General features: G+C 45.8%; 1 protein-coding gene across 1 annotated transcript in view; it reads left to right on the forward strand.

The window, feature by feature from the left end:
• The window catches only part of kdm6ba (lysine (K)-specific demethylase 6B, a), a 55,862-nt gene that overhangs the window by 27,645 nt on the left and 15,008 nt on the right, over positions 1-13,209 (forward strand). Inside the window, exon 3 of the mRNA XM_061710521.1 lies at positions 12,292-12,378. The gene's annotated coding sequence lies outside the window, so the exon portion shown is untranslated. The remainder of the gene's footprint in view (positions 1-12,291; positions 12,379-13,209) is intronic.

The raw sequence follows: 13,209 nt of genomic DNA on the forward strand, positions 1-13,209 counted from the left end.
GGAAACACGCCTACGGTTCTTGTAGTTCCCATTCTTGTGTTGTCACAGCAAGAACTACAGATGATTTCGTCCTCCACAAGGTCTAGTCCTGCTTCCAGTTGAGAGTAGATAGGTTCCAGAGCCAACGGGGGAGACGGTTGGTCCTGGCTCTGATGCAGCTGGACATTGATTGGGCCGAACAGCATAACTGTACAGTGATTGGCCCAGACGATGATGTCAGCTTTCAACAAGCGGTTGAATAAACAAGTGAAACATCAGAACCTGCCGTTACTAAATACAAGAACAAAAGCGGGCCACATAAACAGTCATCCTCTGATTGTCTCCAGGTTAATGGAAGGAGTGAGAAGCCCAGAATTTATTGAATCAATATGTGACAAAAACAAATTGCATTGTAATTTTCGCTGGTCTTCTATCTAGATGGCTGTTGCATCACTTCAGCATACCCATCTGCACACAGTGATGGTACATTATCTGTTAGGTAATTCCCTACAACCACTAGGGAGTCCCTAGCACAGATTAGAGTGCACCTTCCCTCAGCGCTCCTCATGCAAGATCTGCTCCAATAATCTGCCTCACAGGGAATATGTGAGAACACAATACTGCCACGGATGATCCAGGTCAGCTGAACCAGCCTCCTTCAACAGAGCAGCAGTTTGACATGCAGAGCATTTGCATTGATAGCAGTGTGTGTGTCTATTTCTGTCGGCGTGAGACCAGCCAGGTTTGAAATAGAAGGAACTCTGGGCCACTGAGCTAAATAATGACACGGCGAGTGTGAATGGAGGACAGTAGATGATATCAGCAGCATTCACAATGCTCTGTTTTATACGGCAGATTATTCACGACTTGAGCAATTCAGGCCGTAATAGCTTCCAGATGAAGTGATAAAATGTATACATAATGATGATTACAACATAACAGATACAGCTGAATTTGTTTATTGTGCCATCTGGAACTTTATTACCGAATTTTCATATCCTGCATATTTGCCGTGCCGTACGTATCGGCTCGATGAAAACTTTTGGACAAGCGCCTTATATCTTCAACTCTCACTTTTGCAGACTCATGGCAGCTGGAGATTCTTTCACTCTCACCACACACACAGATAACTCTCTGTACAGTATCTGTCCTGCTGCACAGCTGTCTTACCGATGCTTGAGAGGAGAGGAACAAACATATAGAGCTGCTACTGTGCTGCTCTTCCTCCCCACAACCATCATCACTCATGCACATAAGCGTTACTTGACAAAGGACCTCCCCTGGTAGGATACGCAACACTTACTCCATCATGGACTTGGATCTATCAAACTCCTCACTGCAGAGGAAAAGAGGAAGAAATAACTTCAATCATCTCCAAATATGCTGCAAGTGGTGCGTTTTGTAAAATAAGATAAGAGCTGATGTGAGAGTGGTACCATGACTGGTTTATTCTGGGCCAGGTAAGTTTCACACGGCTCTGATTTTATTGTTGTTGTTCTTTTTTAGAGCCGCTATGACCACAAATAAACTGCATGTGTGAGTATCCTGCAGTCATCCATGACACACACACACCCTGCAGCGTCTAATTTTACCTCCGGTTCTCTTGGTGAGGCAGGGATTTCTAAATATAACCTCCACACACACACGTGTGTGAGTGTGTGTGACACATTCTGTCGGTTGCACCAGTGTTGCTCTTTGGCATTATTACAGAGTACAGGATGGTTACTTTGGCAACAAAAAGCTGGAACAAATCATGTTTCCGTTTTTGCAGAGAACCATTTCTGGTTTCCAAGGGCTTGTTTGTCTCACGGAAGCTGCTGGTCTTTGAGAACACGGCGTGTCCTTCTCATCGTCCATCAACACATCCGTCTTGGATGAAACTGTGGTTTTCTATGGGATCAATCTTGAGCCAGTAGTAATAGTAGTGAATTTGAATTGTTTATATCTATATGTGAATCATTCGATTTGAATCTGAATTAATTGATTTTGAATAATTGCTTGAATCTGAATGGACTCGTTTAAAATGTCATCTATTGGTTTGGATTTGCATCGCGATAAGATAAAAACTGTATTTCATTCTATTGAAAAAATAATTACTTGTATGGGATGAAACACGAGATATCAGCCGCTGCTGCTGAAGTCCAGACTGTTTATGCTGCAATATCACAGACGTGGTTTTCTGAGAGCCTTGAAAGGCGACGCACAAGGAGTTGCCTTGTCAAACATCATATCGGTACATATATTACTCTTCCTGTTATACATGTTATGTATTTTATTTATGTATTTACAAACCTGAGCATTGGACCGCTGGTCGCTGGTCATCACTCCGCCAGGTATAGATGACGTAAGTGCTTTACGTCCCATCTGCCTTCAACTAGTTTTGCCTGACGCGAAGGCCCAGATGTGTGGCACAAATAATTGAATATAAAAACTGAATTTGACTGGAGAGAAGTGAAACTGAGAAGTGAGAATTAATTAAGGAGCTGATTTTTTTAATAGAAAGAAATACAGTTTTGATTTTATCCTGATGCACTTTCAAACCAATAGATTCAATTTTAAATTAGTGCATTCAGAATTTAAGAGCAATTATTCAAATCAGTCCATTCAGGTTGATTGACTCAGCTCTTTGAGGAACATTTCTGTATCTAGTTAACTTCTCTGCTCATCAGGATGAGTTATGAGATCCGTCCAGCTCTTTGCATGACTCAGCACTGAGAAAGCTGCAGGCACTTATGCCAAGAGGATATTATGGTGAATGTAAGACCTAATTTTGCTGAATAAAGGGACTGTTTTGTTGGGTGGGGAAGAAAAAAATAAAATTAAAAATCCTCTAGCACTTGCATGGCACCACCTGTGTCCAACTGGACTCTTTGCCAACTGGTTCTGCTGTACGCAGGAGATGATGATGTTCAGTCATCTCAATGTCTCCTTAAAGTCAGAGTTGTCTCTTCTCATTTATCTCAACTACTACTTAATCTTTGCCCTAAACTTTTATTTGTTGGCGGGTGGCAAACAGTGAAACGTGGGCATTATTACCAGCAAGTGGTATGGAGTAGTAGTTTGGTAAATCAGTGGATCCTACCGGGTCCATCACTACAAATGGAGACATGATACCTGAAAGGAGGTTTACAATTTACAATTACAGCCTCCAAGGTTTTCCTCTGGACCCCTGCTGATGCAAACCTGTCCAAGAACAAGTTTAGTTTTCTTATTATTGGTCCCACTCTGGCTTTATACTCTAAGGTAATAGATGCAAGTATTCATTTGTAAGTAAATATAAAAACAAATACAAACTTAAGAATCTACTCTACCATCCCACAGTGGTGCTGTGTCTTCTCACAATACTGTGGCTTAGCCCTTCAGTTTAAAATCAAGGAATATTTGCTGCTTATTACGAAATGTTGTCTATCTGCAGCAATCTTCCATGCTTGATATCAGCAAAGCACAGACTAAAGTTTCAGCTACCGTCCAAGTGGGACAACTGTGCATCAATCAGTGCAGTTACATGCACATCTAAATCAAGCTATTGGCAACAATCTAGGATTAAACTGGAGGTTCAGAGACATCCAGGTATATATGCGGGAGGAGGAGACGATCGATTATTGAGTGAGGTGCGTTGCTCCGCAACGCTAGGTGGCGCCACACATACTTTTACGTTAGCATTCTTCCAGTTCCTTCTTTGTTGTTCCTCTTCTTCTCCTAATGTGTTCATATTCTGGAGGGGGGTCCCTTAACTGTTCACTTGCTTATTAGCTTATTTCTGAATTTGAAAATTGCCTTAAAATTGGCAAAGGTTCCTGCTTTCTTAAACGTATTACTATGTATCTAATAACATATTAGTATGTTAACATTCTAATAACATATTAGTATGTTGTTGACATTCTAATAACATATTAGTATGTTGTTAACATTCTAATAACATATTAGTATGTTAACATTCTAATAACATTAGTATGTTGTTAACATTCTAATAACATATTAGTATGTTAACATTCTAATAACATATTAGTATGTTAACATTCTAATAACATATTAGTATGTTAACATTCTAATAACATATTAGTATGTTGTTAACATTCTAATAACATATTAGTATGTTAACATTCTAATAACATTAGTATGTTGTTAACATTCTAATAACATATTAGTATGTTGTTAACATTCTAATAACATATTAGTATGTTAACATTCTAATAACATATTAGTATGTTGTTAACATTCTAATAACATATTAGTATGTTAACATTCTAATAACATTAGTATGTTGTTAACATTCTAATAACATATTAGTATGTTAACATTCTAATAACATATTAGTATGTTGTTAACATTCTAATAACATATTAGTATGTTAACATTCTAATAACATTAGTATGTTGTTAACATTCTAATAACATATTAGTATGTTGTTAACATTCTAATAACATATTAGTATGTTAACATTCAAATAACATTAGTATGTTGTTAACATTCTAATAACATATTAGTATGTTGTTGACATTCTAATAACATATTAGTATCTTATTAACATTCTAATAACATATTACTATTTTATTCCATGAAGCAATAGTTTACAGAGAATAAATCAACAGAAATGGCTCTCAAACCTACTTTAGTTTATTTATAGGGGATAATTTGGAGGCAATTAGCCCAGGTCGTCATTGTAAATGAGAAACTCTTCTCAACTGACTTACCTGGTTAAATAAAGGTTAAATAGATTAAATTAAAATATATTTCCCTTTTTTCTACTGCTTTTAATAGTAAAACTAGACTTTAATAGAGATACTGTTCCTGCCTTCCTCTGTTACCGAGGTGTAAAGCTCGTCCTCGTCCAGAAACAGAGCGTGTTCTCCGCGGTGCTGGATCCAACAGTCGGTCACGAGTCACGACACACGCGGGTGGTGAAACCCCCCAGGAGCACCGGTACTGGTACTGGTACTGGTACTGGTACTGGTACCGGTGCCGGTGCCGGGGGTCGGACTGGTGCCCAGTCTGCTCTGTCAGGGAATTCCGGTGACGTCACGAGCGCGCCTCCGTGCGCTGCAGCCCTTTAAAGCGGCGCTGCTGCCGAGCAGAGCAGGAGAGAGCGGAGCCGTGCAGGCACCAGCCCACAATACACGCACTCACACGGGAGGAACACGCAGGACGTGCAGGCACCAGCCCCACAATACACTCACTCACACGGAGGAACGAGCAGGACGGAGTCCGGCAGGATCAGCACAGCCGCTACGGCAGGATCTCCGGCTCGGGGAGGAATCCCTGCCCCGCTCCGGGCTCCAAACTTGGGAATACAAAGAGCCAGACGGCGACTGCGGACTTAAAGGACCCGGATATTCATTCAAAAGAGAGCGATCTTTTTATTTTCTTTCTTTTTTCTTCCCTTTCCTGGAGGGTTAATTTGAAACTTACTCGTGAAAGGTGAGTACGGGGACATTTAAAAGTCCACTTGGGTTTGTTTTGGTCGCAACCCCAGAGCTGACACTGTTGGGAATAAGAGCTGATCATTTGATTCAATTATCGTAATTGACTAAAGAGGCTGTGATCGATGAGGTTTGGAGGGGGGGGGGGGGGGTTTGGCTGTTTCCCCCCTCGCCCCTCATTTCCCCCTTATTTCCCACGCGTGAGCGCCTCAGTTAGTTAGGGGAACTGCTTTCTTCACATCACCGACGCACGTGGGTGCGTGTAATTTCTGCGGTTTAAATTTGCTTTGACGTTGTGGAGAAACCAATGTAATTTCTCCGGCTGGTTCCCCAGAGATGTGCCGAGGCTGGTTCCGCGTGTCCAGAGTACACGAGCACAGCGGTCCGTGTTTATCACCTAATGAATGAAAGTGATGTTATTGATGCGCGATCGGATAGTAAATCGGCACTTTTTGCGCGTGAAGCCCCTAATCATGTCTCCGAAGACGGGAGGAGAAAACTGCTGGTGTAAGGAGATCTGTGTGTGTGTGTGTGTGTGTGTGTGTGTGTGTGTGTGTGTGTGTGTGTGTGTGTGTGTGTGTGTGTGTGTGTGTGTGTGTGTGTGTGTGTGTGTGTGTGTGTGTGTGTGTGTGTGTGTGTGTGTGTGTGGGGTGGGGGTGGGCAGGATCACTGAGGTCGGCAGTATAAAGTGAATGGATTGCTCCCACCTCAACCCCCCAGTCGGTCCTTGTCCACACAAAGAAGTCGCTCTGAAAGGAAGTGATTTGCATCACCTCTCTTTTCTGGGGGGGGAGGAGGGCCGGTGTTTTGGTGCTGCCCCCTAGGTTTGTGTTCCAGGGTTAGTCGGTGCACCCCGTTTTGTTCCGTCACTATCTTATTATGGGTCAGTTCATCCACCTCAGATAAATAAAAATAAAAAACCAGCATCGTTTCTGCGGGTCAGCAGATGAGCAGCTGATGACTTTTAGACTTAGGGGTGGGGGGCTATAAGCCGCTTTATTGCCCGCAATAACTCACCTGAGGTGGGGGGAGCGGAGCGTGTCGGCATGGGGTCTCAGTAAAACAACAACAACAAGAAAAGGCGCCTTTGAAGCTCCATTTCCGATCAGTCGGATCGATTGGCGTGGAAAACAGCATCACGTCTTGTTTTTTTTCCCCTTCTGGTGTCTGAAGCTGTAAAAGTTAAGAAACACGCACGCGCATAGGCCCCGCCCCCAGGCTGTCCCGTGATCACTGAAGGAGCGCATGTGTGTGTGAATGAACAATCACCGCCCACTTTTTACTATGAACGGTCACGTACACGCAGAAATAGCGCGAGGGAGGGAGGGATGGGAGGAAAAGAAGGACATGAAGGAAATGACACCCTCCAATAATGAGTCACACAGTTTGAGTAACCAGAAGTGAGGTGTGTGTGTGTGAGGTTTCTGTTACGCTCCACACCTCTCCTTCCCCTCATGTGCAGCTGAAATGAAAGTGTAGCTGTGTTTATAATATATCTGGAGATTGGGTTTGGTCGGTGTGTGTGTGTAGTGTGGGAAATGGGTCAGTAGGCTGGCTGAAGAGCTTACGCATCCTCGCTGACAGTGTTGAAGAAAGCATCCCAACATGGAGCACTTTCACCCCCCTACTCGTTTCTGTCGTACACCGAGGGCGGTAATATTTATTGCACTGAGGTAACAGCGTGTTCACGCTCCAGTGGTGGTGCGTGGATCTCGTCAGGGCTGCAGGGTGAAGGGTTATTGGGTTTGTTTGGGGCCGGCTGAGGGCAGAAACCCAGTTAAGCGAGTGTGGAATTCCTCCGTTCCTTGTGAGACGGGCTTCTGAGGACTCGAGTGTCTGAGAGTGGAGGTCTGAAAGCTCTGGAAAGGTGTCCGCCGTGTGGACGAAATTTGTCCAGCGGAAAACAAAAGGTGGAAAATGGTTTACAAATATAGAGACAGATTATCGGGCAAATCTGAATGTTCACTATTAAGCAATTAGTGTTCGAAAATGTCAAAGTCAGGTGGAGTTGCACTAATAGACCATAAAACAACACGTTAAAGTCTTGGCGTAGGTTTTTATGGACGGTGATTAGACATTAGTCTTGTAGAAGACATCACATCTGTACTGAGTTTCAGGGTGTTGGACCCTTGTTTTGGATCTGAGGGCCATCAGCCGATGCCAATGCTGTCGGACGGGTTGGTCCGTCCCAGTTTGGAGAGGAAAAGCTGTTTGCTAAACCGGCTGAGTCAGGTGAAACGTTCCCTCCGAGTTGGAGATATCTCTGGATCGTCGCCACTGATGATGAAAGTTCGGTTGAAGGGGGGGGGGGGGGGGGGGGGGGGGGGTGAGAGTGCGAACCTACACGGCACAGACTCCTACCTAACGTTGCACCGGCTCCCACTCCTTGGAAAGAAATGTTTGATTCTTTCCATTCCTCCCGTCACCTCACCTCGCCTCCCGTGACGGCGTTCACCCGCCTCGACCCTGACAGGGTGCAGGCACCGGTCTCCAGCGCAGCAAGCTCGTGAACAAACCGCCTGCAGAATTGGCAGGAGGTGGCGCCGGCATTTGAGGAATCTCTAAACAGGCTTTGGATGTTTTCTGAACTAAAAGTACAAACTGTGCCGTCATAACAACGTAGCTGCCTCTGCGTCACAGCTGTTCTGATCCTTCAGCACAACAACAACCTGCGTAACACCCGCTGTAAGACCAGCCCCACGCTGACCATCTGTACACACTGTCATTATCTCTGATGCTTATAGCTCATGCACACACACACGTTGTTGTTGTTGTGTTACTGGTACCCACCGCCTGCTTACGAGGGATAATGCGAGTCTGGGGAGGAAGAGGAAAGGATGGAGTGTTAGGTCATCCTGCCCTGCGTGGCTGTAAACACGCTGCTCTCATAAAACTCTGATGAATTGCCTTCTCTCTCTCTCTCTCTCTCTCTCTCCAACTGTTGGTAAAGACGCGGCCTGCTCCCATGGCAACCGTTGCCAAGGAAGCAGAGTCTTATCGGGGACCAGAAGCACCTGGAAAGGAGAGAGCGGCGTGACGGAGGGAGGGGGGTTTTGCTCCGTTGTCCGGAGCGTTTAAGAGATTTGTTGACGAAAACAAGCAGATGAGGAAGGAGGGAAAAAGTTGGGGGCTTTTCAGATTGCTCAAGTGTAGAAATCGAGACCGGTGACAACATGTTGTCAATAAGACGCCCACATCGTTTTTTAGACTTCGGCTTTATCAGGATTTATAATCCTTTCTTTGAATGTCCCGAGTCAGGTGCTGAGTCACCGCAGTTGTTGTTGAGTCTGCAAAGAAAATCTAACTGAAACGGTTTCTGTGAAAGTTCAGCACACGCTGCTGGGAGCGGGACTCCAGCACAAACATGCACACTCATCCTGCCATCACGCCGTTGGTCACCCACTTTTACCATCAGCCAGGGGGGAAAAAAGGAGCCAAAAGTCGCGTCAGGTCAGTTATTTGTTGTGTTTTCGCTGAACAGGCTGGTGACTCATCGCTCGTGCCGTTCACACAAGATAATATGTCGGGTTTGGGCTCCTTTTCTTTTTTTTTTCTTCACATCAGCAAAGTCTCAGATTAGTCAGAAGAGGTTTTTTGAGTCAGAATACCAGTGAAAGCAGAAACGCAGAAACACATGCGCTGTATCTTTAACAGGAAGTCGTGTGAAAGGCTCCCTCCGAGCCTGGATTTGATAGACACAGACACCACTGGGGGAGGCCTACTTCCTGTGGTTGTGACGACAGTTTCCTCTCTCCTCAGAGCTCACTTCCCTTTCTCTGTAACGTCACACACAAGTGCAACTGGTCTCTGTGTGTGTGTGTGTGTGTGTGTGTGTGTGTGTGTGTGTGTGTGTGTGTGTGTGTGTGTGTGTGTGTGTGTGTGTGTGTGTGTGTGTGTGTGTGTGTGTGTGTGTGTGTGTGTGTGTGTGTGTGTGTGTGTCAGTAACCCAGTTGTGTGTTGCCAGTCACAGGCCAGATGTTGCGGTGTTGAGAGCAAGAGACAAAAGGGGCCTCGTGTTTTTGTTTTTCTACCACCTCCTTCCTGCGTCTTCTGCCACTTTTTCCACTGAAAGACGAAAATGCCGTTTGTTGTTTGTCACTGAAATGTACCTTCTCTTCCCCTGATTGATTCTCGAGTAAAGCAAAATCAACTGGGGAGAAAGTAGTCACGTTAGCATAAAATAATAAACTTCCGTCCAGCGGAGAGTAAAGGTGAAGGTGTTGGGTCTTCCTCGGCCCCCGCTTCACTTCACCGTGGCCCTGAGTTCGCAGCAGATGCTGGAACTTAACGGGGGAGATAACGTACGCCCACGCAAGCAACTTTTGGGAATTTCACAGATCCTGTTTTATTTTGAAAACCCTCCGATTGCCTTTTTAATTTGAACAGGATTTTGGAAACGGTGACGCATCGTTTGGTTCTTGGGATGATCTTATCCGTCACCAGGTGACGGCGCTGTAACAGATCAAACCGATCTATAATTCCCCCCGCAGTGATCCGCCTCGCCAACAAATCTCTGATCTTGTTTGATGCAGTTTTTCTCGTTCTGAGGATTCTACTCCAACCAACCAAGCCTGTATGTCCTGTTTACGCCACCGTGTGCCTCGCCCACGTCCCGGTTTGTTCATGCTTATCAGTGCAGACGAGTGAAGTGATGAAAGGGCTGTTTAACTCGTTCACACCGGGAGTGTCCCAAGTACTGAAACTGCAATATTCACATGTTGGATCAAGTTTGTTGGGGGTTCGGTGTTGAGATGTCCTCCGTTGACCCGACGGGGCTGGTGGATGCAGATGTGATGAAGCCACGGTAGCTCTCATCTCCGGCTGGTAATGACGTGCGCTGACATTTGTACATGCACACATTCAGGATTACAAAAGCCAAAGAGGTGGGGGGGGGGGAAATGTTCGGTGTTTCCTCCAGGACACGATCTCTATCAGGGACGGGTTATGTAATCAGCACCAACAACACAGACATGGAGACACTTGGTTTTCTGCTATCTGCCTTCTCTCTGCATCCGATCTGCTCGGTTCCCATCAGACGGGCGCTTCAGAGACTTTACTGCAGCTGTAACACTCTCCAGATGTGCGGCGCTACCCCATAATGCTCTTTTATATTAAATCGTTGTTGTTTATAGGGTAGTTCCAGGATCTGTTGCTCTCTCTCCCGACTTCGCTGATCGATATTTCAAAGCTAAAAAACCTCACAGATGTGGTAAAGGCCACATTTTTGTTTTCTACCTCAAACCAGGGAGATGAGAAGTTTCCCAGGCAGGAAGTGTCGGATATTTCTGGCGGTGTGCGGCCTCTCTGACTCCCTGCTTCCATGTGGTTGTCTGGCCGGAGACCAGGACCGGCCGGCGGCTGGCAGGGGAAGTCAGACGTCATCCTAATTTCAACCATTTGTTCCCCACCACTCGTGCTGGTGACTCGACGGGCTTGTGACCAGGGCTTGGATCACGTGGGGGTTTTATTTTGAGCAAGTTTCTTGTGCTGCCGGAGGATTTGAACAGAACTCCTCTATCTTCTGCCCGGTTTCTCAGTCTTGCCTCGTCGCCGTGCCAACAGCTGCTGTCTCTAGCACAATAACCAACTTGCCTAACAATGCTGAGGGTGTTGACAGGAACGTTGAGGTCTAGTGACCTGGGGGGGGGGTTCTCAACGAGTGACGAAAGGGAACTTTTGAACAATAAATTGCGTAATCTGTTGGCTCGATAGATGTGTTCAGTGGTGTGTGGAGAAGGTGATCAAATGTCTTATCTCACTTCCTGTGTACACAACAATACCGTGACTGGTTTGGGTAATAGTGAAAGCAGCAGGCTGCAACGCTTGACTCATTCAGATGACCGTTATGAATTAAATGAATCAGATTATAACTTCTTTGATTGATTTTTGAAAAAACAGACATGTGTTGGTAGACATTTTCATTTCTCCTAAAATTGTGGTTTGATTGATTTTGATTTCGTCTCCGTCATGAAACCCCCGTCGAGCTCATCACATCCTGTTTTGTACATCTAAACACGCATGCATGCAAAACGCATCAAAACGCGTGGCATGCAGCATGGCATCACCAAATCCGAGAAATTCCCACCGACGACGTATCAGAAATATGCCGTAACGCCCACAGTCACCTGACTGTAAGCGGTGTCCCGGGAGGCGGAGTTTCGGGCCAGTGCCTTCGGGTAAACCCTCCTCCGGGTTGCTGAGTCATTGGGGGTTCTCCGAAAAAGTGCAACGTGCTCCAACAAGCAATTTCACTGATTCCCTTCGTAGCATTGTCTTCTCACTTTGCTGCTCTCAGAGCCGAGTTTCTAGCAGCAGAGCTGTGAGCGATACGATGGCCAGAGCAGCGACTGGAGAAGATGACTGTTTGGCTGCCACAGACATAAACACACCTCCATAAAAGTTGTAATTACAACTTTGTCACAGTGTCCCCATTTCCACTCGCTGGTTTGGTCTCTTTGTTCTCCACCTTCTTTCTTAGACGAACTCCCCGTCCGGTGCTTTTATTATTTTATTATTAATCTATTATTAGCCGGTTTGAGACCAGACTCGTCTTGAGTGTCTTTTAGCCTGTTTACTGTTGTGCTTCACGTGAGACGAGACTGAGCGAACGAGCCCCCCGGCTTCCACCGCGTCAGCCTCCCAGCTGATTTTACCCCTCCGCCTCCGAGCCACCCTCGGGCTTCCACGTCGCTCTGAACCGGGGGGGTGTTGGTAGTAACGATGCGTCGCCTCACGTCAGGGTGGAGAAGCAGCTCGGTACTTTCACACTGAGAGAAAAGACCACCTTCGGCTTTGAATGAATCATACTTTGACTCTTGAGACTTGACATGCGCCTCGTCTTGTTTTCATGACAGCTTGACAACAACAAAGGTTTTCTCTTTGTTTCCTCCAGGACTGAGGAGACCCCAGAGAGATGATTGGCAGCTGAAGCTGAGACTTAACACAACTGTGAATCGATAACTTGGTGCTACTCTAAAAGGTAAGCTCAGCATGAGTGTGTTTGACTTGCAGACGTGACGTTGAGCGGCGGACTATCTTCACACGGCAGCAGCGTCTGGTGGACGCTGATCTGCGTGAGGTGGAAGGGAAGAGACGCCACTGAAATATCCACCGCAGGGCTGGAAATAGAGAGAGATCCAGAGCTGGTGGGAGGAGGAACTGGTGGGAGGAAGTACTGCGTATGTCCAGGGCTAATTTAGGAGAACTCGTGGAAGAACGCGGTGTTGTGCCAAAGCAAAAGTAGTGAATCATAACCCCTGTGTGTGCCAGTCTGACTCTCCCGATGATGCAATACTTCCCAGTGAGCTTTCTGCCGCACGTCTGGAGCTTCGAGTCGCTTAACACTTGTATGATACTCAAGTTATTGTGGCCAAGTGAGGAAATGCAATGACGAGAATCGGTCATCTTGTTGGTTTTAGACACTTTAATATGTTTGTTTTCACTGGCGTTCCAAGTTATTTTGATGAAATATAGATACTAACATCGGGTTTTGTCATGGAGCTCTTTTGTTGTCGTCTTTGTTTCCCGATGCCTTCGCTCTTTTGTAGTTTGTGAGTCAGGTGTAACAGAAAAGCATCGTCTCTCAGCTTCTTTTATGTTTCTCCCTCACAACTGTTTTTCTTTGTCATCTCGGTGTGTGTGGGTGTTTTCATGGCACCGCTCCCATCGCCACTCCATCTCCCTCCCTCCAGTCCTTTCCTCTTTTCCATCGCTTCTCCTTAATCTATCCTTCCATCCTGTTCAGACCGTCTGTCGCCCCCCCCCCCCCCCCTTCTTCCTCTTCATCACGCCTGCAGTAATGAGATTAAAC

This window comes from Cololabis saira, chromosome 20 (assembly GCF_033807715.1).
Source record: "Cololabis saira isolate AMF1-May2022 chromosome 20, fColSai1.1, whole genome shotgun sequence".
Classification (NCBI taxonomy): Eukaryota; Metazoa; Chordata; class Actinopteri; order Beloniformes; family Belonidae; genus Cololabis; species Cololabis saira.